The sequence below is a fragment of the Pinus tabuliformis genome, chromosome 8, assembly GCF_031772625.1.
Source record: "Pinus tabuliformis cultivar Carrire ecotype Pingquan chromosome 8, CPIR1, whole genome shotgun sequence".
Taxonomy (NCBI): Eukaryota; Viridiplantae; Streptophyta; class Pinopsida; order Pinales; family Pinaceae; genus Pinus; species Pinus tabuliformis.
This window is the reverse complement of record NC_142294.1, coordinates 921,134,340-921,161,521: the sequence shown is the minus strand read 5'-3', so window position 1 is coordinate 921,161,521 and position 27,182 is coordinate 921,134,340. Positions and strand designations below refer to the sequence as shown.

The following is a 27,182-nucleotide window of genomic DNA, read 5'->3' as shown; positions in this document are numbered from 1 at the left end:
TCTAGCCTATTTTGTCTCACATGGGTACATGAGGAAAATGTAATATTATTTGTAAATATGTTGTAAGTGAAATTCGAAGTGTCGTTAGTGGAATATGAAAGGTCATCATATTATGTAATGAGTTATTTGTAAAATAGTTGAAGAGTTGTGAGGGTAGTCAAAGAGCCACAAATGGGAATATCAACGATCACCCCACCCCTTATTATAAATAGAACATCATAGCTCATAGAACAGCCTTTTGGGAACCAAGCTTTTGGCTAGGCTTAGGCTTAAAAAAGGCTTGGGAGTATTGTGACGAATATTGACTTCTCCACAGCGTAAAGCGAGTATACTTCTTTGGAGGAGCAGGGGTTCTTAACTGTAATGTTCCACTATTGGGGCTAGTGGTCGTCAATGGTGTATGTATGGATAGAACTTTCACCTATAATAATAATAACATAACCCAACACGCTTTCATGCATATGTTGTTCTTGTAGTTGCACTATTCCGGTTGCTTTAGCAATGTATATTGTTTAATGTTCGCATTTGCTTATGAACTATTTTGTATGCAATTGGATGAATCTTGTTGAATGTGTGTTGTTGGATTAACCAGTCTCTTTAATTTCTTGACTATTCTACATTTTATCTTGTGATGTCATTTCGCTCGTGTGTTCCTTTCAAGTTGCGTATTATTACAGGCTTCTAAGGGGCACACTTCATTTTCCCCTCCATGTGTTAAAACCCCCATGCATCTCACTTGACTCGCTGCAAGGTCACACACTTGTTTTAGCCCAAAGTTATCATACTTACCTCTACGTGCTATTGCAGTCAAGCCATTACATTACCACCCACCGCTGGGACTCCTACTCCAAACGGTCTGAGGTCTAGTTGGGACTTCTTACCAGGGAGATCCCCTTAACATTGGCGAGTCCATCACCGTGAACAGTGGTTTAGGCTTCCTCATGTCCCTTTAATTTTTAGAGATGAATACTCTCTTGGAGGCATTGCAGACAAATGGATTGATCAAGGAACACCAAAAGTAAATTCATATAATTGCGATAGAAATTATGTAATAGTAGACTTTGAAAAAGGCCTTTCAAAGTAGTGAAAATCAACATGGAAGGTTAAAGGCACTAGCCCTAAACAAGGGAAACAACAATGTTTCATTTTGTTGTTAATTTGAAAAAATCAAGAAAAGTAGTGTTAAAATGTGCAAAAGAAAAAGCCAAGATGAAAAGGAGCTTAAGGAGACAAAGGAATAGATTCTAAAAATGTTTGACAACAATGGTAGAGTCTTTATAGAGGAAGAAACAATAAAGCTAAAAGCTTCATAAAATATTAACAAAACAAATACAAAACATAGAGAACTATGGTTGCCTTAAATGCAAATGTTAGGATCTGTGTACAGGATTATTACAAAGAATCTAGCAAATAAACTAACAAACGTCTTTTCAAGGTCTTTCTTAAAAGAGAAATTTAGTTTTCCTTTTAAGAATCAAATTCAAGAGCTTGTCAATAAAAGGTCAAAAAAAGTCTTGTGTTGATAATAAAGATGGATAAAGTTGGCCATATCTCAAATGGTTGTTGGTCCAAATAGCAATAAGTTCCCAAGTGGTAAATCGAACTATGAGGTCTCTCTCATTAGCATATCTTTTATAGTCAAGATAAATAGTGATCCATGAAATTTTTTCTCTGCAACAAAGAAGCTCAAGAAAGGCTAATTGATCTCTCCCTTCCTATTCCTATCACTGGCTAAAGCACTAAGCCAAATGATTGTTGAAGCAAAGGGGAAAGGCACAAACAAGGGCTATGAAAATGGGGAGGGCTCTATCCTTGCCACATCTCCTTTTTATAGAAGATGTAGTGTGTTTCGAACAGGAACAACACGTGAAGCAAACAAGCACAAGGAGATCATTACTATGTACTATAAAGCACAAGGGGAGAGGCACATGCTTACAAATCCTCACTTCTTTGAACGAATTACAAGAAAATGAAGTACTCGAAGAGGGGCGCAATCAATCAATATTAAGAAAACCTATGCTGGAGGGTATAGTAGAGTATCAATTTTCCTTAGGACACATACCTCCAAAATCTAGAAAACATAAGAAGAAATTGTTTTGTTAGTAAAAGAAATATGAAAGGGGTTCCACTAGTCATCTAAAGAAACCAACCAAAAGCTAACACACATTGGAGTATGGGACCATAAGGAACATCATCTTTTTAGTCAAACATTAGCAATGAAAATCTTATGCAAAATGCTAAAAATGAGGGTCCATTGGAAAAAGGGATGAAAAATAAATATATAACACCAAGAATTATGCAACGCTAGATTAAAAAGGTGAAATTTTCTTGTACATTTTTGCTTCACAAAGTGTTCTTTCTTTTTTATCATGGTGAATTGGCAACTCATTGGAGTAATCTATGCGAGACCCAAGATTCGGCTACCACTATAACATGAAGAAAATATCCAATAGCCCGTAACCTAGATGTACCAAAAATTTATGACACAACAAGAATTGAGACTCCACGAGAGTAGGGGAGCCTACTCCTTGAGCCTTATCACAACGGAACCTATGGTATTTGAAATTGAGCGGAGGGGGTAACTTCCCATTGTGCCAACCACTTAGTCGTCCCGCGAGGAGACACGGAGTGGTCTTATCCCAAACAACATTACATTGTCTACAAAAAGGACTTGTATTTAAGGATACAGCCTACCCGACATTTATGCCCTTAAGACACACATACCTCAAAAAGGCTAAAAATATAAGATGAAAATGTTCCACTAGTAAAAGAGAAAAGGAAGGGGTTCCAACAGTAAAATGGAGAACAACAAAAAGCCAACATTTAAGTTGTCTAGAAACCGGGTTTGGGTACGGGTAGGGGGCAGGGACATCACTTTTTGAAACAGGGGTGCATGGGTTCTTCAAGGGTATATATATATATATGAAATTTGAATTATGAAATTCAAATTTTCAGTTTTGAAATCTTCCACATTTACAACAAAAATAAATAAAGCATTGAACATTCACAATGAAATTTCAAATTTAATATCAAGCCGAGATATGAATCATTATAATATATGTGTGTGTGTGTGTGTGTGTGTCCAGGTCTCCATTGTCATACTACATTCAAAATTTGCCTCAAGGCATTTCCACACATGAAATAAAAACTTCCAAAAAATGTGAAACTGAACAATGAACAAGTCTCAAGATACCTTATTTGGCTTCCTCATGTCATGTCATCATGATCAACATCACTAAGCAAGTCTCAAGATAATTGATTTGGCTTTCCTCAAGCCATCTCATCATGATCAACATCACTAAGCTCATCAATCAACAAGCTCTTTGGGGAGGAATCATCATCTAGAGGCTCCTACTCATCCATAGCAACGGGAAGTAGCTAAATAAGGTTGCAAATGTGATAGCCCATAAGCAATGAAACATTAAAATTAAACAAAGCAACCGCAATTCTTTTGGTTTTGAAAACGCAAGGGTTTAGTGGAAGCATGGGACCACAAAGCCATTCATCAATTTTTATTATTTTATGAAAAATCCGACAACAAAAATGTGATTGACTATAAGTACTCTTCGAGTACATGTTTTCAGGGGCCCACGCGCCCTTTTTACGCAGTACCGAACAATTGTCACAAAGAAAGAACCCATTTTTAATTTTTGGATTATCAAGTTCTCCATACTCGAACCAGGTTTGGGAGGGTGCGTTTGAGAAGAACCCAAACCGGTTTTTGATGCTTAGGTGCGCGAATCGGGTAAGAGTCCAAGAACCCCATCCCTAGGTTCAGGCACCCCTGCTTCACAAGCTAACATATATGGATGGTGGGGCATAAAAGACATGCATCTTTTTGGTCAAGCATCGAAAATGAAATGCTCATACAAAATGCTAAAAAATCAAGGTCTACGGGAAAAGTGATAAAAAATAAACACATGGCACCAAACATTGTGGAACACTATATTTGAAAGGAGGAGAAATATTATCATGGGGCACCAATGAGCTGGAAAACACTAGTGATAGCATGATTTCCTTATACATTTTTGCTTCATTGAGTATTTCTACTTCATTGAGTGTTTCTATCCCAAACAACATTACGTTCTCTAGAAAAATGAGATGTATCGAAGTTAGAACCCTTTTGATTTTTAATACCCTTGATGGTAAGAGAAATTATCCAACTCATATTCATGTTCAAATCAATGTTGCGAACATCCTGATTTTATCTTGAAATCACGATTTTTTGGCCTAGCCAACATTCGTCAACTTTTACCAATATTTTGATCATATCTTGATTTTGCCGATGTTTGCCAATTTTTACCAATATTTTATTGATTTTTACAATTTTTTTGGTTTTCTGGACCCTTGTCGTTTTTATCCCGATGTCAATGTTCACAACATTGGTTGGAATATCTCTAGGGTTCCACCCAAAAGACAATTACTATAATTTCAAGGATTGGGATTCTCGTTTATGAAAAAATATAGGATGTCCAATTGGTGTTATAGATAGTTGTCAAGAGGGGAAGAGGGGGATCGATGATATTGGTAAAAACTATTTTAGGGAATGCAATTTATAACATTTAAAAAAATAATAAGAGAATATTTTAACCTTCTTAATAATGGTAAACAAGAAAATTTACGGGTTCCACAAGTAAAATGGAGGAAACTAGCAAAAAGCCTACATATGCCATAAATATTTTTGGTCCAGCATTGACAACCAAAAGTTTACAAAGAATGCTCAAATAAAGGGTCCATGTTAAAAAGTGATGAAAAATAATATACATCATTGTGCACTATGGAAGAATGATCAAGAAGAAAGTGAAATCCTACAATCATGGGAGCATCCCCTTACTAGGGGAATGGATGGCAGGGAAGCTGGGAAGATTTAGTCTTGGAGATGATCCATGGATAAGCTGTTTTCAACACTACATGCTCTTGAAACCCTTGAAATTATTTCTAAACAAACAAGGGGTTGCATCATTTAGAAGATATGGCAGATCCTAATTCAAGTTCAATATGAAAACAAGGATAGAAAACAACCATATAGATGGATTTCCAAGAAAAATTTGTGGAAGAATGATGCAATTTCTTATGAAGCATAAATCACAAAGCCTTATTGGTGTATACAATGAAAGTAGGGCACAAGGCCAAGATTGATTAAGAGGAGAACGGATAGTGGTGAAAATCTTTATGGAAACTATAATATCTCTTAAAAATATATTTTTCTTTGGTTGGCACGTTCCAACTTGAGGTAACCGTCAATCAATTGTCTTGGGAGTAGATGTACTCTGTGCAAATCAAATGGAGAGTCCATAGGTCATTTACTTGTACACAGTTCTTATACAAGGTAAGTCTGGAATGAGGCTCTAAATTTTAGAGGTAGAAAAAAGGGAATGGAGAAACTCTTCTATAGTGTTTTGAGAATTGGTATAAGGATAAATTGGATTCTGAATACAAGACACTGCCAAGTGTTTTTGCTTGGGAAATATGGCTAACCAAGACTGAAATGATGCCCAAAATTGACTTGGCCAAAAGACTGCAGGACCCCGTAAAGCATATCAGAGGCTGTCGGTGAAAATGTTCGAATTTTTCAAGGTTTGAAGATTACTATGGATAAATATGTTTTTAATTCAGATTTTCCTGCTATAGATATCGATGATATTGATATTATTCTTGGATATCCTCAGATGGACTCATTGGGTACAGTTAATATTATTGTACCAAAGCAAATTATGAGGTTCGGTACAAAATCACATAAAGAAATCCTTCTTATCCAACTTTCCTATCAAATCGAATTTTCCCATGGAGTTTTGAACAGTCTAGACATCGATAAATCAATTCAGATTTTCCTGCTATAGATATCGATGATATTGATATTATTCTTGGATATCCTCGGATGGACTCATTGGGTACAGTTAACATTATCGTACCAAAGCAAATTATGAGGCTCGGTACAAAATCACATAACGAAAAATAAAATCACATAAAGAAATCCTTCTTATCCAACTTTTCTACCAAATCGAATTTGCCCATGGAGTTTTGAACAGTCCAGACATCGATAAATCAAAGGCTTAGCAATTTTTTAATGTTACCTGTCAAGGAACCCTGGGAATGTGTGGAACAGGGAGAATTTTATTTCTAAATGAGAAGCAGTTTATTTCTCTTAAAGCTGCTTTGTCGTTTCTTCCTAAAATAGGTTTAGATAGATGTATCTTAAATCTCCAGGTGATGGGAGACTCCAAACTAACCATAGACTGGACAAATGAGAAACGCATACTAAAATATTTAATTCTTGTCCAAATAATGGAAAGACCAAGAAATAAGGAACATTTTTTTAACTGTTTCAATCCTTCATATCTATAGAGAATTCAATGAGAGGGCATACCAACTCTCTAAAGAAACTCTCATTATGCTGGAAGGTTTACCCTCGAGACCGAAACAAATTCTACTAAATGGTTTTTCCCCAAATGATAATGAATATGTGGTCTGTGGTGCCAGATATTTGGATTTTCTGTGTACAAATGTATATGAAGTTTGAGCCTGGGGCTCTGGAGGAATGTAAATCTTAAAAATGTTTTAGCTCATAGGAGTCATTTTTTGAAAGAAACAGAGTTCTATACCCTTGGAGTGTCAGATGGACAGATAATATGCATATTTATTCTACTTAAATAGTTAGTATAAAGCTCTTTTTCTTTTGGAAAAAAACGTACCCATAAATCACATTAACAGTCCACAAAAGAAACGTTAACTTCAAATTATCATGCAATAAACATGCCATAAAAACCCAATTCAAAGTGAAACCAACTTCAGGATAAAAGTGGGTGCTTCTTTTGAATTCCTAGTTGGTGCAAATAAACGTTTTAACATCCCCAAACTATAACATTCTCTTCAAAAGTTTAATCGTTATCAAACCTTATTTAATACAATATATTTGACCAACTCCAAGAGATTATTGCCTAATTATAATAGCAATTAGTACTAATCGAGATTCATATGGTTGTTAAGATGTAAACAGTCAGGGCAAAGAACAAAATATGTAGCTTCAAAGTGGTTTTGGCCACTTCTGCAACTTTGACATACAATCTTGATCAAAGCAGATAGAAAAAAAAAAATATCACCACATCGAATTGTAGGGAATAATGTGTGCATGCATTGCTTATTCTTAATATTTTTGTTTTATCCACCCCCGGCACTCCCCCACGCGGCGCCCCACCGCACCCCCCCACGCGGCGCCCCACCGCACCCTCCCCCCCAATCCAAGGGTTGAAGGACAGATCACTGTATACTTACTCAAAAGAACTTCTAAATTCTCTAAAATAGCTTCAAACAAAATTTCCAAACCATTTTCATAGTCCTCAGCCGTATAAAGTCACATTCTCATGCCAACCCGAAAATAAATTTACAAAGGGCCAATTTATCCCAACCATATGCCATCCTTGAGGGCTAAAATTGGGACTGAATTTCTCTTGGCAATCTCACAAATAATATTCCAGTATAAATTTTGGAGGCTCTCTGCAGATTTAAAAATCAACCAGTTTAGCTAATTATAGCCTAACAGGCAGTCTGAAGTCCCAACTTAAATTCAACACTTTGAGCACTATATCCTCATTCAAAAAGAACTTTTATTTTGAACACCATCTGCACCTCGACCAACTTTGAGATCATTATTTCAACAATAATAATATTATTTTATCTTATATTATATAAAATCTAACTTGACATAAAAGTTTCCAAAACGTTTTGCATAGTCCTTGGCTGTACTGTCAAACATCAAATCTATTAGAAAGTAGAAAAGAAATTTATAAAGAACTAATACATTACAACTTAAATTGAACACTTGGGCACTATATCCCATTTCAAAAGAGCTACTATTTTGAGCACTATATTCACATTAACCAACTTTTCTGTCATTATTTGAATATTAATGAAATTATCTTATCATATCATATATCGTAGCATCTAAAGTCTACCTTTACATAAAAGTTCCAAATTTCTTGCATAATCCTTGGCTGTACAAACATCAAACGTCTTAAAAGTAGAAAATAACTTTATAAAGAACAGTTTATTACAACCTTCAAGTTGCTAAAATTGGTGTTGATAATTTTTGCCAGCATTGTAAATAAGTTCCAGGCTATAGTTTTCAATCTGTATATGGATAACAAATTTAACAGTCTAGCAATTATGCAATCTAATTGATTGCAAGAGTGAAAAAAGATGCTGGGGCTGGGCAGGAGCACCAAAAGCATGGATCAAACCTTGCAGACATTCATTTTGTGCTCACCCAGTTATCCTCCATAGACGAGAAAGCTGATAAGACTGAATGCTCCAAAACTAGATTGCAAATGGGACTAACAGTAGATAGCATTTAACACTCAATGGACATACTGTGCTATAGACCTTTAAGGAAGATGTACATCTCGCAAGGAAGAGGGAAGTCCTGGTATGCATCAAATCCCTCATTCAATGCACACTACACCAGATATACACCTCATAAAATTCAGGACCCGTAACAACCTGTCATCAAAAAATTCAATTTCCTCTGAGATAGGTCCTACTCAATTTTATTCCAGAACAACAAAGAATTGAACAAGTGGAAAATGTTATCATCTTTTTGATCAATTACAATGGCTGTCTATGTGCCAACTCAAACCCTTCTAATGGGGTGTTCAACCTATAGTGCACCTTCGATAGAAAATTTGGCATCGGCAAAGACCTCTGCTATTGGAGATTTAAAAAGTGTAATGGGGTGTTCAACCTATAGTGCCTCTTCCGTAGAAAAATTTGGCATAGGAAAAGACCTCTGCTATAGTGCATCTTCCATAGTTTTAAAATGCATGATGTGTCCTATCATCTGTGTGACTGTTCTGCATCTTTTGCCTCATTCATTATTCCTTTAACAAACTAGCACAATTCTTGTCTACTCTCTTCTGAGTGCTCTCTATAATTTATGTACTTATCGCTCTAAAAATGAGTTGAGGCTGACTGGATAAAATGTCAAAACTAAACTTTTGCCCCCACGGTATCAAGATCACAATGTCAGCTAATAGAAATATAACATTTCTAACTAGTTAGCTTTCTCATATTCACTGTACTGATTCATGAAATGTACTTTGCCAATGCTACAACTTTTTAGGTGTATATCATACTGGTGGAAATAACATAGTTGTGCTGAGCACTTCGTCAGGAGTTTGGCTAGAATTTAATGCTTGACATTCTCTGTATGCAATTAATATCTGATTCTGCCCCTTTTCACCATCCCATTAACCTATCTGGCCTCCATTAGCCTTCATTGGCCTGCTGACACCAAACATAGGGCGTAGCAATTTTTGGCTTTGACTAGAGCCAAAGACGGATCAATTGATCCACGTCCATCTGATAAAAAACAATAACTCTGTCGATGAAGTAACAAACACAATGATTCCCGCAATGGCACCACAAAAGTTAGTGCCAAAGCTCTAGCACAAAGTAACGATTGTAGGACCCCTTTGAAAACTATGTTTCTAAATATGATAACTTCTGAATGATATAACCAGCCTAGATCAATGGCACCACAAAAGTTAGTGCCAAAGCTCTAGCACAAGGTAATGACTGTAGGGATAACCCTGCTGAAAAATGTGTTTCTAAATATGATAATTTCTGAAGGATATAACCAGCCTAGATCAATGGCACCACAAAAGTTAGTGCCAAAGCTCTAGCACAAAGTGACGACTCTAGGGATACCAAAGCTCTAGCACAAAGTAACAACTGTAGGGATACCCTGTTGAAAACCATGTTTCTAAATATGATAACTTCTGAATGATATAACCAGCCTAGATCCATCTTAACTCCAGATCTACCAAGCATTGAGTGGGATCAGATCTCTTTTCATTCTAAAAGAAGTTTGCATCTCAAGAGATTTGATCCCTCTTGGCGCTTGGTAGATTTGGAATTAACATGGATCTAGGTTGGTTTGATTTCCCCCTTTAAATAGGCTATAATCCACATGAATGCCATAGGTTATTTTTATTTTTATTGTTATTTTGGTTTTCTTTTATTATTTCTACTTTTATTTTTATTTTTTAAAATTTTAATTCGCCCGAGTTAAAATGTCTACATTACATTACATTAATCTTTTTATTTTATTTATTTCTATTTACAAACCAAACATTACATCTATACCATACTGGGCTGGAGAGTGCCTCTCAGCGCAAAAAGCACACATTTTCGAGGTATGCTGCATGCCCCTAGAGGACACGTGAAGAATATATGACAGCCACCTGGATTGTGCTGCATAGCACCCAAGCCTAGCCAAGAGCTTTTTCTTTTTTTCCTTTTCTAAATGAAATGCATTGCACTGCCATTTCTTGCAGGATTAGTTTATAGTTCTATATGACCCCAGCAAATTCAGACGAAAAAGAATCAACCACGTTGCACTTCACCTGGTCTAACTTTTAAAAGGGAAACAAAATAGTTGTTGGAAGGCTTGTAGTGGTGGAGGGTCTATCAAAGTCCTGGGGGAGGCAACACACTATCAAACCACCAGCCTAACATTTTTCTATCTCTTTCGGAGAAGCAAAGATGCAGATGCACAAGAAGTATTTTCTCTTTAACGTTTCCCACTTGCAAAACCACAGCTAACTAAATGGTATCATAAAAGTTTGGAACCTATTACCCAGCCCAAAGTGTGAACATAGTTGGAATGATTTCTTGGAAGAAACCATTGCTTGCAATGCCTCCTCTGAGAGGACATGGCAGCGGATTGCCTCGGTACATTGAAAACATCACAAAGCCATCAAAGATCAACTCAACGAGGTTGGCCAACAGTTGCAAATCAGCCCCTTCAATGAACACATATAGGCCAGGGCCACTAAGCTTCAAAACCTTCCCTGAATTGAGGAAGCTCACCATACCAGGGATGCTCAACTGAGAGCAAGACCCCACTACATTAAAATGGAAGACCAGCTGATGAAATAAATTAGCATCCAACAAAGCAACTGAAAAAATTTCTGCAGTAAAGACTCCTAACAAAAGGCTTACCAAACAAGAGCATCGAGGGAAAAAAATTATTAGCCACTATAGACAGATTTTCTAGTCATATGGCCTTCCTGAGAGAAGTAGGATGGCCATGCAGAGTTGTCTTCACATAGTCCTGCAAAGACTTGCAAAGGCTATATGAAACTTGGAAAGGAAGTGCAAGCAATCTCTGACATTAGGTGAGCTAACAGCTGCTCTAATCAAGATGGTCGAGGGTAATTCCTTGGATCGTGCAAAATCTATATAGACTACATGGGATTTTTGTTAGCATGGACCTGCTATAGGTGTACAAAGAAGTTGTTAGAAAACAATCATTGCATATCAGCGACACCAAAGGAATTTCTAATTCATCCCCAAGCTTAGAGACCCTAAGCTTATTACCAACCTGAGGTCAATAAAACTTTTGAGCATCTCTTACAAAATCCTAGCCAAGACCCTGTCCATGCATGGTAAGCATATTCTGCCAGAGATCATTCTCCAGAACATCAGGCTTTATAGAGGGGTGATTTACTCTGGAGATCTGACTATGACAAGCATATGTCAAGGTCAAGGTCAAGTGGCCTTTCATTTTGCCCATGCTTAAGGTAGCTGTGGTCCATTTTTCACAAACCCATGGAAACCCTATTCTCAAAGGCATTGGCTTACCTATCTATCAACAGATGTAGGTCGAAGGAGGTAGGGTTGTTCAGATCCATCAAAAACGGAATTAGCCTTAGTGCTCTAAATTATGGCAGCTAAGAAATTTTCGATTCATCCCCAAGCTTAAAGATTCTAAGCTTCACCAACTTGAGGTTCATCACTCCTTTAAGCATCTCTGACAAAATTCTAGCCAAAGCCCAGGCTGTGGATTAAGAAAATTCTGCAGAAGACTAGTCATCCTAGAAGAGCAGGCTTTATAGAAGGGTGATTTATTTCAGACAATGCCATTACAATCTGGGGAGGCATGGAGTAGGCTCGAAGTCCAATAACACTTTTTCTCAAACCCATGTAAACCCTATTCTCAAAGGCATTGGCTTGCCTATCTATCAACAGATGTAAGTCGAAGGAGGTAGGGTTGTTCAGATCCATCAAAAAAGGATGTCCATTACTCTTAGTGCTCTAAATTATGGCAGCTAAGAAATTTTCGATTCATCCCCAAGCTTAAAGACTCAAGCTTATCACCAACTTGAGGTTCATCACTCGTTTAAGCATCTCTGACAAAATTCTAGCCAGAGCCCTGGCTGTGGATTAAGAAAATTCTGCAGAAGACTACCCATCCTAGAAGAGCAAGCTTTATAGAAGGGTGATTTATTTCAGACAATGCCATTACAATCTGGGGAGGCATGGAGTAGGCTTGAAGTCTCAAGCTTGATGCCTTTCATTTTTCCCATGCCTTTCAAAACGTTGGCTTGCCCATCTGTCAACAGATGCAAGTCTAAGGAAGTACGATTGTTCAGATACATCCAAAAAAGATGTCCAGATACATCCAAAAAAGATGTCCATTAGCCTTAGTGCATTTTGTGATAACAAGAATATGCTCCCACTTGGTATTCTCACTGAATAACTTGGAGTCCCATTGACCTATTTATGTAAATTTGTTGAACATTAATAAAATTATCTTATTTTATATTTATAAGCATAATCTTCATGACTTAACTTACTAGCTTGCTAAAAAAAGATGGTCATGGATCCAACCATGCCAAAATTTCAAGTTTCTTGCCATCTCCTAAACCTTCAAAGCTACACCCATGGATCTTTGGGACATGTTGATCATGCATGTGGAGAAGAAAACTGGGAAATGGTTGACTACACCTTCAGATTATGGCTACCAAGTTCAAATTTGCACCAAGATTCTAGCAGTGACCCGTGCTTACTACCCATGTTCAATTTTTTTTCTATAAAAGCTTATCAAGGTCATGAGATGTCCCTAGCCCCATTTTTCATATGCTTGATCAGCTATACTATGTTTGGTTGGAACGGTTACGCTTTCTTCCAACTGTGTCGCAGGCAGTGCAATGAATAGAGCGCTTAGCAATAGTGTAAGTGTCCATATAGCGAAGAGATAGGACTGAATAGTGCATAGTGTGTAGTTGGTGATATGAGAGAGCGTAGCAGGCAGGGGACTGATGAGCGCTTAAGCTAGTTTCCAGGTAGCAAAAATGTAAATCTAGAGTTTTATCTCGTGTTCAAGTTCTACTAGTGTCTCCACCACCCTTTCTTTTGCCTGGAGAATATGGATGGCAGAAAAGGTTCCCATATTATCAATCAGGGCCTCTAACAGCTCCTAGAGATTGGGGAGATATGGAGATTATCAAAACCCACACCTGGGCCCAAACCTTATGTCACAAAAGGATTCTTCAAGCACTAGAAGGGAAGGAAACATAGAACGTACTTTTCCGAAACTACATATCTACTAGGCAAGAAGTCATGGATTGGCTTGGGTTTGCAAACTCTTGTTCTCACTTTGGACAACGTTAAGGTGAAAGGAACATTTGTTTCTTAAAGTATTTGGATGGCTTGAAACACTATACAGCTTTTTCTCAACTAGCAAAGACAGTGATTGATTCAGATTCAGTTTATCCTTCAATAACCATTCATTCTAGTGGTCTCTTGTGCTGCTGTGTGAAGGCAATATGTTGCAAAAATATCGGAGCTCTTGGCCCTCACATTGTTCCAAAGATGCATCAACACTGTTGAGAGCCTTTTTTGTAGCCAAATCAGAGACTGAATTCCTTAGCCAATAATGAAGAATAGATACAGATTGGCCAACCCATACAGGCTTGTGATTGAATGCACCAAGAAGATTATCCCCTAACTCCCTTACATGAAATTAACCCTACAATCTCCTATAACCTGGTGGAATGATTAAAAATAGAACAAGAGAAACATTTTTAAGAAATATAAGCATGTTGATGGAGACAAAGGGCTCGGCCATTAACTTCTGCTCGATAGTCAGTTGAATAACTTGCGGAGACTAAAGTCCAAGCAAACTGCTTGGCTCTTTCAACTTTGCAATGTTTGGAAAGTTGAAACTCTTGGTTGAACCAATAAGGCATTTTTGGTTCTCTCCCTTATCCTTGGGGTCTTGGCTCCAGCCTGCAATCATTCCATTGTGCAACTTAACATCCCCAACCTAAATGTTCATTTTGTGCACATCTGGAGAACCTTAAGCATGTGTTTTAACTTTGTTGGTTATACTAAATTTACCAGACTATGTCACTAAACACTGTGGCCATCTCCTCCCGACTTTCATTTCCTAAAGACTCAAGAGCCACTCTCCTTAGCAACAAGCAACCCTGGAACACTGAATTTCGAGCAGCATGGTAGAATTTTAGAATTTAGTATTATTTCTTATTTGGCTGAAATGTAATGATGCCATGTTTACCTGGAACTACTCTACAATATGTGCTAAATTGCTAATCTATATATGCAAATCACTATTCATGCCCAAAAGGTCGAGATGGATGTGGCACACTTGTGCCAATTATTAGAGTACTAGGGTAGCCCCTTGCACTATGAGTGGAGAGCCCCGAGTAAATACTCCAACCCATCTCGCCTTGTCCAAACAGTCATCTCAAAGACTTAACAAGAGGCAACTGCAAAGAGTTGGTTGGGATGTTCATGAAAAACATAGCTGGCTTTGAAGCATTCTACCATAGCACCAAAATCACAAAAGCCCATGACTCGCATTTGTCATTTCAGAAATAGAAAAGCTACATGAGAAAACACCCAAATTATGACCCCCAATGTATTGTATGTATCATGTTTATGCTCGCAAGACAGAAAATATTTTGGGGCTTGCGTGCCCATGTATATATGTTGTTTTAGGCCAGTGAGCCTGTTTTTATATGTTTCGGGGCTAGAGCGCCTATGTGATTCTAGGCCAGTGAGCTTATATGCTAAACAGCCTGAGATCCTAGCTTTGTAGATATGTAATCACATGCATATTTATAATATACATCACTGTTGCAGACCATTTCAGGCAAGATAGTATAGGGGACTACGATTCCATAAGCGGAAAAGGGGATTAAGGGCTTAATGCCTAGGGGACCAAGACACTTAAAATATTCGTAAGTCAAAAGTGACATGTTTTTATCCTAAGTCCATAAAGTGACTTCATGAAGTGCCACTTGTCAAAAAAGGGTATAAACACATAAAATGGGGAAATTTATTGTTATTCCATTCATTTTTTGATCATTCCATTTACAAGAGGAAACTTGGTTGGTTGCTGATCTTGTTGATGGATAAAGAGGTGTATGACCCTGTGATTTTGTTACCCTATTAGTCCTAGGTGGATTTGGGTACGATGATAGGTTTTCCCTAGACTCCTGAGATCAGTTGAAACTTGAAACTCTTGGAAGCCACAAGGCTCTAAAACCTAACTCACCCTGTTTGGCAAACAAAATCCTTCAGGTTCAAAGTTTGTTGAACTTAAACGCGTGTTGAATTTATTCGTTTCAATTCATCGAACCCCACCCTGAGCCAAAGTCAAACACAAACACAAACACGAAGACAGATAAAATAATAAAAAAATCATCTTAAATTCAATTAAATTTAACTTCATGTTTGAGTTATCTTGGCAGTTGATAATTAAAACAAATTAAAAAAATCAAAACCCTAAAGGCTAAATCTACATTGTTGTCGCACTCGCAACCTCACACTCCACTCTTGACCCCTGTCTCCTGCTTCCACACTCCACTAAGCTCTCTAAACCACTACTGCCTGCATCCACACTCTACTCTCGAGTCACGACCCCTGCATCCTGGTGATTTTGCACAACTATCTCTCCGAGAGTTTATGAAAATTTCCAAAGTGATATCAATGTAACATCAACACTTGGCCCACAAGCACAGCCACACAACGACGACTTACCAAGTTAGCAAAGAACACTCAATGGACTGTTCCTGAATCTACCCAACCAGCCAACCAACGACTCTAAGACATTTCATACAATGCCACATATGATGACTATGTGATGAGATGCATATAATTATCATATTAACAACACAAACAAACATGGTACCAACAATAAATTCCATATGAATTACATTGACTAGAAATACCAAAATGTATCCCATTCCATTCACTGGATTGTCTTCAACAACCCAGAGTACAGAATGGCCAAAACAAATCATCTCAGTGAATTCATTAAACCACCTTTTCACTTCAAAGCTAGAAAGCCTACTATATTAGCTAGCAACTAAACAACGGTATTCACAGAAAGATTAAAAAAAAAAAAAAAAAAATTCAAACTAGTACAATGATTGTGTGAGGAAACTATAGTCTAATGGTTATCCTTTATTATATATATATATATATATATATATATATTCAAATTTCTAGTATGTCCAACTTAATGTTGAACTTTATCACCAAAACTTTAAGCATCGAACTTTATCTAAAGTTCAAAGTTGTCAAACTCGAACATGAACACACTGACTTAGTCTGAAACATCCCTGGTCGGCCTAAGTTGAGAACCCTAGAAAGGTAGTTGCACAGTTTGATGGATTGCATGTGCAAAGGGGGTGCACTACCTTGGGTTGTGTAGGCAATGAGAGACTATTGGTTCAAGGCTATTAGAGTCTAGCATAGTTGCGGGGGAGCGCCCCCCCCCCCCCCCTCGAACCCGCTCCCGAATCACGCTCCAGGTGGGAGCGGCTCCGGAGCGCCTCGGGAGCACGCTCCCTAAAAAAAAATTGCGCTCCCTGCCCTGTTCGGAGCGTTTCAGGGAGCGATCGCTCCGTCGCTCCCAGAGCAATTTTTAACGCCCGGGAGCGATCGAGGAGCGATCGGGGACCGGGCGTTAAAAATCGCTCCGGGAGCGTTTCGACGGGCGCCGGGAGCGATTGGGCAAAAAAAATTTCCGCGTACGCCAAAAAAATCGCATTTAAAAAAAAAATGGTTTTAAAAGGCCAAGGGCCTAAAAAAATTTCATTGTTACTTCATTGAGCAAGAGTTTGGAGCAAGAGCAAGAGCAAGAGCAAGAGCAAAGGAGCGAGGAGCAAATGCTGAGGAGCAAGGAGCAAGTGCCAAGGAGCAAGGAGCAAGCCTACAGAGGTAAGTAGCTTAGTAATTTAGTTAGTTTAATTTAGTTTATTGAGTTTAAAAATCATGAATTTAAATTAAATTAATAAATTAAATTAATTAATCCCAATAAATTAAATTAATTTGCAGATTCTTGAATCAAAACCCTACAAACATCAAACACCATGGACCTGGCTATATTTCTGGGCATTTTCCTCTTCCTGGTCCCTTTTATGGTTATTATGGTGCTGGAGAGTAGGAAACGGAGGGGCCAAACTGAAGAGGGGGATGAAGAAGCTGGAGAAAGTCAAATTGGTGAAAACCCCGGTGAGGAGGAGCTGGAGGAGGGTGAACATGACCCTCAAAAAACTAAACAAGACCAAACTCCATTGTGGAAATATGTTAACAGGGCTGAAACAGGAAGAGGGGGTGGAACCACTAAATTTCATTGCCCCCATTGCAACACTGATTACACAGGTTCATACACCCATGCTAGAAGACACCTCCGCGGGAAAAGGCCATGGGATGGAGACAAACAAATAGGAATCAAAACTTGTACAGCGGTGTCAGCAGCGGATAGAGCCAAATACATAAGGGAAGAGGAGGAAGCCCAATACAGATCAAAAAAATCAAGGGGTTTCTTTGAACCAAGCTCACAATCACAAAGAACTCCTTCAGCATCCTCCCAAGGCAATGGATATGGAGGCACAGGGTCATCATCTTTAAGGCGTAGAACCATATCAGATTTCCTTGATGAGGAGTGTAGGAATGATGTGGATTCAAAGGTTTACAGGTTTCTCTATGCATGTGAGATACCATTCAATGTTCTTCGCTCACCTTATTGGCACGAAATGGTTTCTGCCATAAATGATGCCCCTAAAGGATACAAGAGCCCTGGGTATGACAAGGCAAGAACCGTTGGCCTTGATCATGAAAAAGCAAAAATATCACTTTCTTTGAATAGAATGACAAGTTCTTGGACTGACCATGGGGTGTCCATTGTATCTGATGGATGGACAAATGTAAAAGGCAAGCCATTGATAAGTGTTCTTGCTGTGTCTATTAGTGGTCCCATCTTTCTAGCTGCACATGATTACTCAGACAAGTTCAAGACCGCCATCAACATTGCAGAAGCATTACTTGAAACAATTGAGCGTATTGGCCCATACAATGTCATCCAAGTCATCACTGATAATGCTCCTAATTGTAAGGCAGCGGGAGCAATTATTGAGGATAAATACCCCCAACATATTTTGGTCTGGATGTTTGGTTCACACATTGAACCTTCTGTTGCATGATATTGTCAAAAACAAAAATGAACAATACCAATGGATTGGTGATTTGTACAAGAAAGGCAAACAAATGATAAAATTTATTACAAATCATAGTAATACCCATGGCCTTTTCCGCAGTCACTCGAGATTGGAGTTGTTGAAGATTGCGAAGACCAGATTTGGTAGCTATTACCTCACCTTCAGGCGCCTTTTGAAGGTAAGAGAGGCATTAGCTAGCATGGTATCAAGTCCACATTGGCAGGTATTAAAGGAAAGGGCTACAAATGTAGCTGACATGGCAGGTTTTGAAATGGTGGAGGAGGCCGCTCTTGATGGGCAGTTTTGGACAAGTGTGAGGCAAGTATTGGATTTCACCAAGCCAATTTATCACATGATTCTGTTTGCAGATACAGACAAACCAGTGATTGGCGAGATGTATGAGCAAATGGATACCATGTTGGGGGAAATAAAAGACATTGTTCATAACAGAGATCCCAACTTGTACAAACTGATTCATGATTGTGTGTGTGAACGGTGGAATAGGCTTGATCTTCCACTACATTGCTTGGCGTATATCCTTACGCCAAAATACTACTCTACATCTTGGTTGGGCCAACCTGCAGCAGGGGGTGGGGTTAGGACCAAACCCCATTTAGATCCAGAGGTAACTAAAGGATATTTGGAAGCATTAGAAAAGTTGGTACCTGACAGGGAGGAATGTGCCGCTGTGCGCTTTGAAATAGGCAGATACTTCAATGGCACTGGTTTGTATGGTAACTTCCATGCAATGGACGACAGAGATAGATTTGATACTCTCACATGGTGGGAAACATATGGCGGGCATGGACTATTGCCAAAATTGGCAAAAAAGTTCTTTCACAGGTTGTAAATACTTCTTCTGCAGAGAGGTGTTGGAGCACCTACAGCTACATACATAATGTGAAAAGAAACAGACTCAATGAAAACCGAGCAGAAAGCTTGGTTTATGTGCACTACAACTTGAGGTTGTTGAGTCATTACTGTGATCGGGCTTATGAGGATCACACATATAAAATTTGGGACAATCACCCAGAGGATGACAATTTGGAGGATGGCATTTGTACATATTGAAGAACTGGAAGAGGAACTTGTAAGGGATGAAGATGAAGCAGCTGCAGTAGCCATGCCACCTCCACCTCCACCATCCAGTAGCAGTGCCCGAGGTCCGAGTCTTGTTCCTTTGCTATCGCCACCTCCATCTACACCCTCATGTGGAGGTTCTAGTTTTGGTCGTCGGTCTGTGCGGTTGACTCCTAGAAGACCACCACGACCTGCTTATACTCCTGGAGACTCTCGTGACAAGGGCCACATGTAGATTCTAATTTACAGTTTACTTGTCTTTTTTAGTTTCTATTAGACTTTAGTTTTCATAACTATTGCGTTTTGAGTCCTTGACTCTTGACTCTTTACTCTTTCATATCATAATGATATTTTTTGTAAACAATATATCACTATGACAATGAAAATTTGAAGTTTGAAGTTGGGCCTTGGCAATTATAACTCATTGGTAATGATGTGAATTATGAATATGATGCTTCGTGAAAGACTAAAGTTGTTTCATTTCATTTCATTATTCATGTTTCGTTTTATAAATTTATAACATTTTATATCATGTTAACAGTTAGAAGTTAGGATTTAGAAATATCTTAGAATCTTAGATATTACTTCTTGTAATGGTTAAATTTAGCTTACAAGTACAACTTTGGTGATCAATGATGATAAATGTTATTGAATTTTCAATTTTGAAAGCTTGAAGTTGAAACTTTAAGATTGAATTTGATGAATCATGATTCATGAGACTCAATATGTTGCAGTTGTAATATGTATTTTACTAACTTGTGGACATGGTTGATGACGATTATAATTTCTAGATGATTGATGTGATATGGTTCAATGATCAATCTATGTTTTTTTATGTTTTTTATGTCTAATTCATCATTCTACATGTTTTTGTTGACATATATGTATCAAAAATTAAAAAATATATAAAATATATAAAATTTTAAAAAATCGCTCCCGGATTCGCTCCCAAACCGGGAGCTTCTGAAAATGGTCGCTCCCGCTCCCGCTCCCCGCTCCCAAGTAACATTGGAGTCTAGTAACATGGCTTGTTATTTTGTTGGTATAATGGTGGATCATAGTTGGCTTAGGTAGCCTCTTACCCTGACAAAGTCTTAACCACAACTCAGGCGAAGTCTTAACCACAACTTAAGGGTGACCAACTATTAAGAGATTATGAGTAGTGCAATCTAAAGCTAGGTCGAACGTCTTGAGGTCTGCAACCAATTGTTGTCACTTCTCCAAGATAAGTGTTATGTTATATTTATATGTTCTTTGTTACGATAAATTGTAAATTACATGTTTACAAAATATACGTATTTCTAGATGTTTAAGTATGATACAACAGAAGTATAGCATGCATTGCATAATAATGTGCATTAAGCATGTAAAACAGGGCATGATAGGTATCGAAAATATATGTACAAGATCAAAGAAAGATTTCGAAGGTAAGGTTACAACGATAGTAATACACCCCAATGGGTGGCTGGGGGTGTTACAAAGTGGTACCAAAGCAAAGGTTACAACACTCAGAATTCAAATGTCACCTACTAAACAGAAGTAATAGGATCATAGCAAATGCTTGATAGAATTTCTTAGGGAAGGGAAATGGGAAAATCCTCAAAAATTTAACCAGATATGAGGAATAGTTAGATAATATGCAATATCAAGAATAGTTGGATAATATGTGAAAGATGAGTTGCCAAAAACATACTTAACAAAACATCACTTTAGAAGTGGTAATATCGAGGTTGGATTGCGAAATATCGAGGTTGGATTGCGAAATATCGAGGTTGGATTGCAGAATCAACCATGGAAGAGGAGGTTCAAAATGGGGCAAAAATTCCCAATTTTGGATGGAAATTAAAAGAATAAATCCACTAGAAATAATAAATATATAGGTATTTAAGTCAAATCAATGACTAAAGAGTTAGAATCACGGAATGGATGGTTTAATTACAACAATGGAGTCGCCAATTTTGTGCAAATAGAAATTCTTGAAAAGAAACTTTATTGACAAAAAATAAAATAAAATTACGAAATACTAGAAATTTAAAATATTTAATGTTATGGCATCAACAAAGAGTTGGCAATGCCAGGTGGTAGTTGACTTGGCATGTGGAGAGAACAAGTGGTAGACAACTGTCACAATTGAAAGCCATTAAAATTCAAAGGGTTACTAAACCTCCTCGCATCTTTTGATATTATATAGATCTACGCCATTAGATAAAGATGTCATCCAACATTAGATCCATCAAGCGCACAAGAAAAAATTGAACTCCTCGCATGTTCTTGCTTGATATTGATGAGTCATTGAACGTGATCAAGATCAACCATTGGATCCATCAAGCGCACAAGTAAAAATCAAGTCCCAGGCATGTTGCCACCCAATATGTATATGGATCGTTGGATCAAGTCAATCGTGGTTGTCAAATCCATCGAGAATGCAAGTTGTAGTAAACCATTACACATGTTGCCACCCAATACGAATCTAGACCATCAGATCAAATCAATTGTGGTCGTCAGATCCATCGAGAATGCAAGTTGCAGTAATCCATCGCACCTATTGCCACCCGATATGGATCCCCATTGTCGAATCAAGTCGATTGTATTGTTTTATTAAGTGCAATTAAGACAAGCACAATTTTTTCACAAATAATTACTTCCAATTATACAATTTATCTTCTTAGCACACATTTCAGATCATTAAGCAATTACACTTCAGAAAATTTGAACCATAAATATAGTAGGGTAGTAGAGATCATAGGAAAACCCTAAACTAGGGGAAAAACCCAACAACCTTTTCTTAGGACAAATTCTCCAATTCAATCAATTTGTACATCTGAATTTCCAGTCAAACATATAGTCAAAATAACCATATCACTTTTCCAAGTCAAATTTGGTCAACGTGTCGAATGTCGACCTTTGTTTCTTCTGGTCCACTACAGTCAAAGAGCCAAATTCCGGCCTTGCAACTTCGTTCAATTTGCCTTAGTTGACCTGCGGTCAACACTGGTCAAAAAAGTTCGATCAACGCACGTATTTATGCCGAGCAATTCCTTCAAAAAAAAATTCAATTAGCCAATCAAAAATTCGATCAAAGCAACCCAAAAAACTCCAAGTCAATATTGGTCAAACAGAATCAAAGTTGGTCAAACTTAGCTAGTCAAACTTCTCTTTCTCTCTCTTCCTTCACACGTTTGACCAAAAGACTCTTTGAATAGATCCCAATTGTTGATATGATATCCAAATGAGGGGGGTCAAATCTCAATATATGCATGTCCAATCAAGTGGGTTTTGACCAACGGTCAAATCCCTTCATGAGGTGGGGCCGACCTATCAAACTAGGGTCGACTTGAACAGCAAGAATAATAATTATTTTTCATTTGACTTATAGGATTCAAATACCAACTGCAGCGACATATTTTCAACACTCCCTCCTAGCCAAGGAGGTATTTCTCCTTGACTTCAAGAGATGTACATATGATGAATAAAATTTCTCCATTCCAAGAAAAGGTTGAAAGGTTGAAAGCATCCCTGCATCAGCATCCAATAAAGGATCTAGTCACCTACTGGTCCTGATAACCACACAACAAGTCCTCACTTGGAGACATGTTGTAATGTCCCTTAATAATAAATAATAAATAATATAATATAATATTAAAATACAAGAAAATAAATAATAAACAATAAATAAAAAATAGTAATAGTAAATAAATAATAAATAATAATAAATAACAATACTAAAGCTCTAAATAAATATAAAAAAAATAAAAATACAACAAGAAAGCAATAAAAATCATTGAAGCTATCAAACAAAAGAAATAAAACAAGAAAGCAATAAAGTTGCATGTAGACACATGGAGTGTGTGCATGTGGTTCCCCTTCCAACGTTTGCTCTATTTAATAGATGGTGAGGAAGATGAAAGGCATTCCATTATTCCATGATTCCACCATCCATTATCTTGGGAGAATAGTGTTGTGAGACAAAGGATACCCTGGCAGTAGTACATTGATTGAGGGCTCGGGGGTGGCCAGTTGTAGCAAGATTTTGTGCAACTGAGCCTACGGTTGGGTGGAGAGTCGTCCCCAAGGCTTTGTTGCAGGTAGCAAAATTCAACTAGCATTCCACAGGTAAGTTGTCTCTCTCTTCACTCATATTTTTGTAATTTAATGTTAACTAGTTGTAAAATTGCTCGTTGATTATAAATTGCTTGATTAATATAATTAATTCTGTGTTGTTATTTTGGGGTTGTTACACATGTCAAGAACCCCACCTGATCCAAGGTAAACTTGGGGCCCATTTACCTTTCCCACATGTCATGAATGGTAAATACCTGCCCAATGTTATGAGGCACGAGCTCGACCCACTAGCCCAACCCCATTGCCAATATAGTCAAAAATCCATGACCAGGGATCAATCCAAGCTTTGCTGCTTATAGAGCCAATCTCCCCAACCATAAACCATGGTTTCCTAGTCAAACCCCATGACCTAAGGGAGCAATCTAGGGCCATGGATGCTACAACATCAACACTCCCCTTCACCAAGGGAGCAATTCTCAACCACTCCAAGCCTATCCCTGAAGTAAATGAACTTCATCCAAAGCAAAGGCTTTGTAAGAATGTCAACAACCTACTCAACAGTAGAGATGTGTTAGAGCCTCATCACTCATTTTTGAATAATGCTCCAAATGTAGTGGTACTTGATCTTGATGTGCTTCGACCTATCATGGAAAGTTGGGCTTTTAGAAAGCTTCATACAACTTTGATTGTCACAATATATCACAGTCAATTCTAGCACAAGATCAAACAATCCTGTGAGAAACTTCCAAATCCACACTACTTCACAACTCACCAATCAAGCAGCAATATATTTTGCCTTAACAATACTAGGTGCAACAAACGTTTGCCTCCTCCTCATCCAAGATATCATAGTGGAGCCCAAACTAAAACATCTTGAAGTGCTCGATATATCTTCAATACTTCCAACCCAATCTGAGTCAGTGAATCCATGCAACTGTAGTTCACCATTCGATATATATCTCGATCCATAACAAATAGTGCCACGCAAGCATCTCAATATATGTTTCACTACAATCCAATGTACATGCATGCGTTCCACAAAGAACTGACTCAAAGTGTTCACTGCATAGCTAATATCAATTCTAGTGTTCACCAAATAGTCTAACGAGCCAATCAGCTAACAATACATAGAAGGATCAACCAAGTCAGAATCGAAGTCTCACAATGTCTTCAAAGTTCAAATTAGTCACCATGGGAATATCCATGGACTTGCAAAAATCCATCATCCCAAATCTTTGAAGGATCTTAACAACATATAGTAGCAAAATCAAAAGCTCATCTTTAACAATTCTAACGTATAGGTTTGGATCAGCATCACTTTAGTAAAACCAAGACATCAAATATCCATCAATCCTAGAGTACCAAGCCCAAGGTGCCTACTTGAGTCCATACAAAGCTTTCTTCAATTTGCAAACACGAATCTCCCTCTCATGAACCACAAACCCTTGAGGTTGCTCTATGTACACCTCCTCAATCACTCCACTGAGGAAAGCGGTTTTGATATCCATTTGATGTAATTTCCAACTTGCAATAGAAGCAATAGCAATAATAGATCTAATGGAAGTGTACCTGGCAACTAGAGCAAATGTGTCTTCATAATCCTCTCCCTCTTTCTGGGAGAACCCTCTAGCCACGAATCTTGCTTTGTACTTGTCTATGTTGCCATCAATTGCATGCTTGATCTTGTATATCCACTTGGAAGTCACCACTGACTTCCCTTCAGGTCTCAGCATGATTTCCCATACATCATTCTTCATAATAGACTTGTATTCTTCTAACATAACATCTTTCCAAACTTGCTAACCTGTTGCTTCTTCATAGTTGGATGGCTCAGACTCAATTATCTTATTCATCAATATTGCATTTCCTGAGTATCTCTTAACACATTTGGATTCCTTGAAACTCCCAGGGGGAGCTACATGTCCCTCTGCTTCCTACAACGGTTTTTCAAGCCATGTCAGCCTCTTCCTAATTTATAGTACAATGACCCTTGGTGGGTCCACAAGTTCATTTGGTCCTTCAGGCTCTTCTTGTTGATCTAGAGGATGATCCACAAGTCTTGAACCAACATCCTTGGGAGCTTCTTGCTCCTCATCATTAGTATCCAAGTGTGATCCTTTGAACTTCCAAAAGGCAGCATCCTCGTCATATGTAACATCCCTGCTAATCTCAAGTACTTGTTGTCCTCGAACATAAATTATGTAGGCCTTCGATGTCTCACTGTATCCAACAAATGTTCCCTTCTTCCTAGAAGGTTCCAGCTTGATCCTTTTCTCCTTGGGCACATGAACGTAGATAAGACAACCAAAGATCCTCAAATGTCCAACTTCTAGCGTCTCACCTGTGAAGACTTGTTCAAAAGTCTTATTCCCCAATACCTAGTGAGGACTTGTATTTTGGACATAAACAACTGCCTTCGAGGCTTCTCCCCTAATTCACCTGACATGGGGACAGAGGGCAAGCAGAACACAAAAATACGAGAGTTCGATATGGGACACAAAGACCCCCCGGATCAAGACATGTAGGACACGTTATATATACCTCGGATCAAGACATGTAGGAAACGTTATATATATATATATATATATATATATATATATATATATATATATATAATTAATAGATACACTATATTATATTATTACACATTCTCATGATGATACAAGTAACAAATTCAATCATAGATTCATAAATGTACATTGTAAGTTTGCAACATTATGCCTACAATCAAGATTCATGAATGATACAAGTTTACAACTATAAATTAACCATAAACAACAGTTTTCTCATCGAGTCATCAAAATCAAAATATATTACATAGGTAATGAGTCTTGAGGACTCCTGACTAGGAATGCCAATGGAAAATAGCAAATACAAAACAAGTTAGACTCTAAAACCCAAAATTGTAGAATAGGATGGAAGAATCTCATAGGTTGTTGCCGGCAGACTATAGGTTATGCCTATAGCTCATTAACATCAAAATCAACATCAATACAACCACTACTCTCTTTTGCATCCTCCTCCTTTATATCCAATACAATCTATGCATCTGTTGGTGTGGAGGATGACCCCTCAAGAGTATCACCAACATCAAAGGTGATAGGCTCTAACACTAGGTCATTAAGATCCAAGTTGGCCAATGCCAAGTCAACATTGTTCTCCACACCCATATCATCAGGAAACACATCCCGCATCTTTGTCTTTCCCTTCAACCACTCCTCCCTTTGTCTACAAATAAGACGAAGGTTGGTGTGCATATACACCATTGTCTCTGCCTTGGACTACTCAATCCTACTCTTCTTCAAACTATACAGATTCCCATATGTACTTTGATTCCTCTCGCAACAAGAGGATGATGTAACCTACGGGAGGATCCTCATGGCTAAATGTTGTAGAAGAGGGCATGTTGTCCACCAAGAATAGGGTTTCTTAGCCCCCTATCTCTAATAACATCATAGCTTGCAAATTTCCCAGTGCCAATGGAAAACTGTACAAAGGCATCCTCAACCTCATCAAGGGATGCTCTATGCTAAAATATCAATCTTAATGCATCCTTCCTCCCCTGTGAAATCTCACCATCCATGTGAGAAGGGAATTTGCGTGAAGGCCCACCATTCAACCACTCATGCATGTAATATTTTGGATTCAATGAGTGAGCCAAGCAGTGCAAAGGCGTGCAATTCTTGTCCCACCAACTAACAAAAATATCTAGTATGGTGGTGAATAAGG

At 38.0% G+C, this 27,182-nt stretch overlaps 1 protein-coding gene across 4 annotated transcripts in view; it reads right to left on the bottom strand.

Moving 5' to 3' along the window:
- Window positions 1-7,314: 7,314 nt before the first annotated feature.
- The window catches only part of LOC149238532 (uncharacterized), a 42,497-nt gene continuing 22,629 nt past the window's right edge, over window positions 7,315-27,182 (bottom strand). The window contains exon 2 of one of the 4 annotated variants that reach the window (XM_089373077.1): window positions 7,315-7,494. The gene's annotated coding sequence lies outside the window, so the exon portion shown is untranslated. Of the gene's footprint in view, window positions 7,636-7,892; window positions 8,497-27,182 lie in introns of those variants that run through there. The other 3 variants (XM_089373078.1, XM_089373079.1, XM_089373076.1) reach the window with 3 other exon arrangements.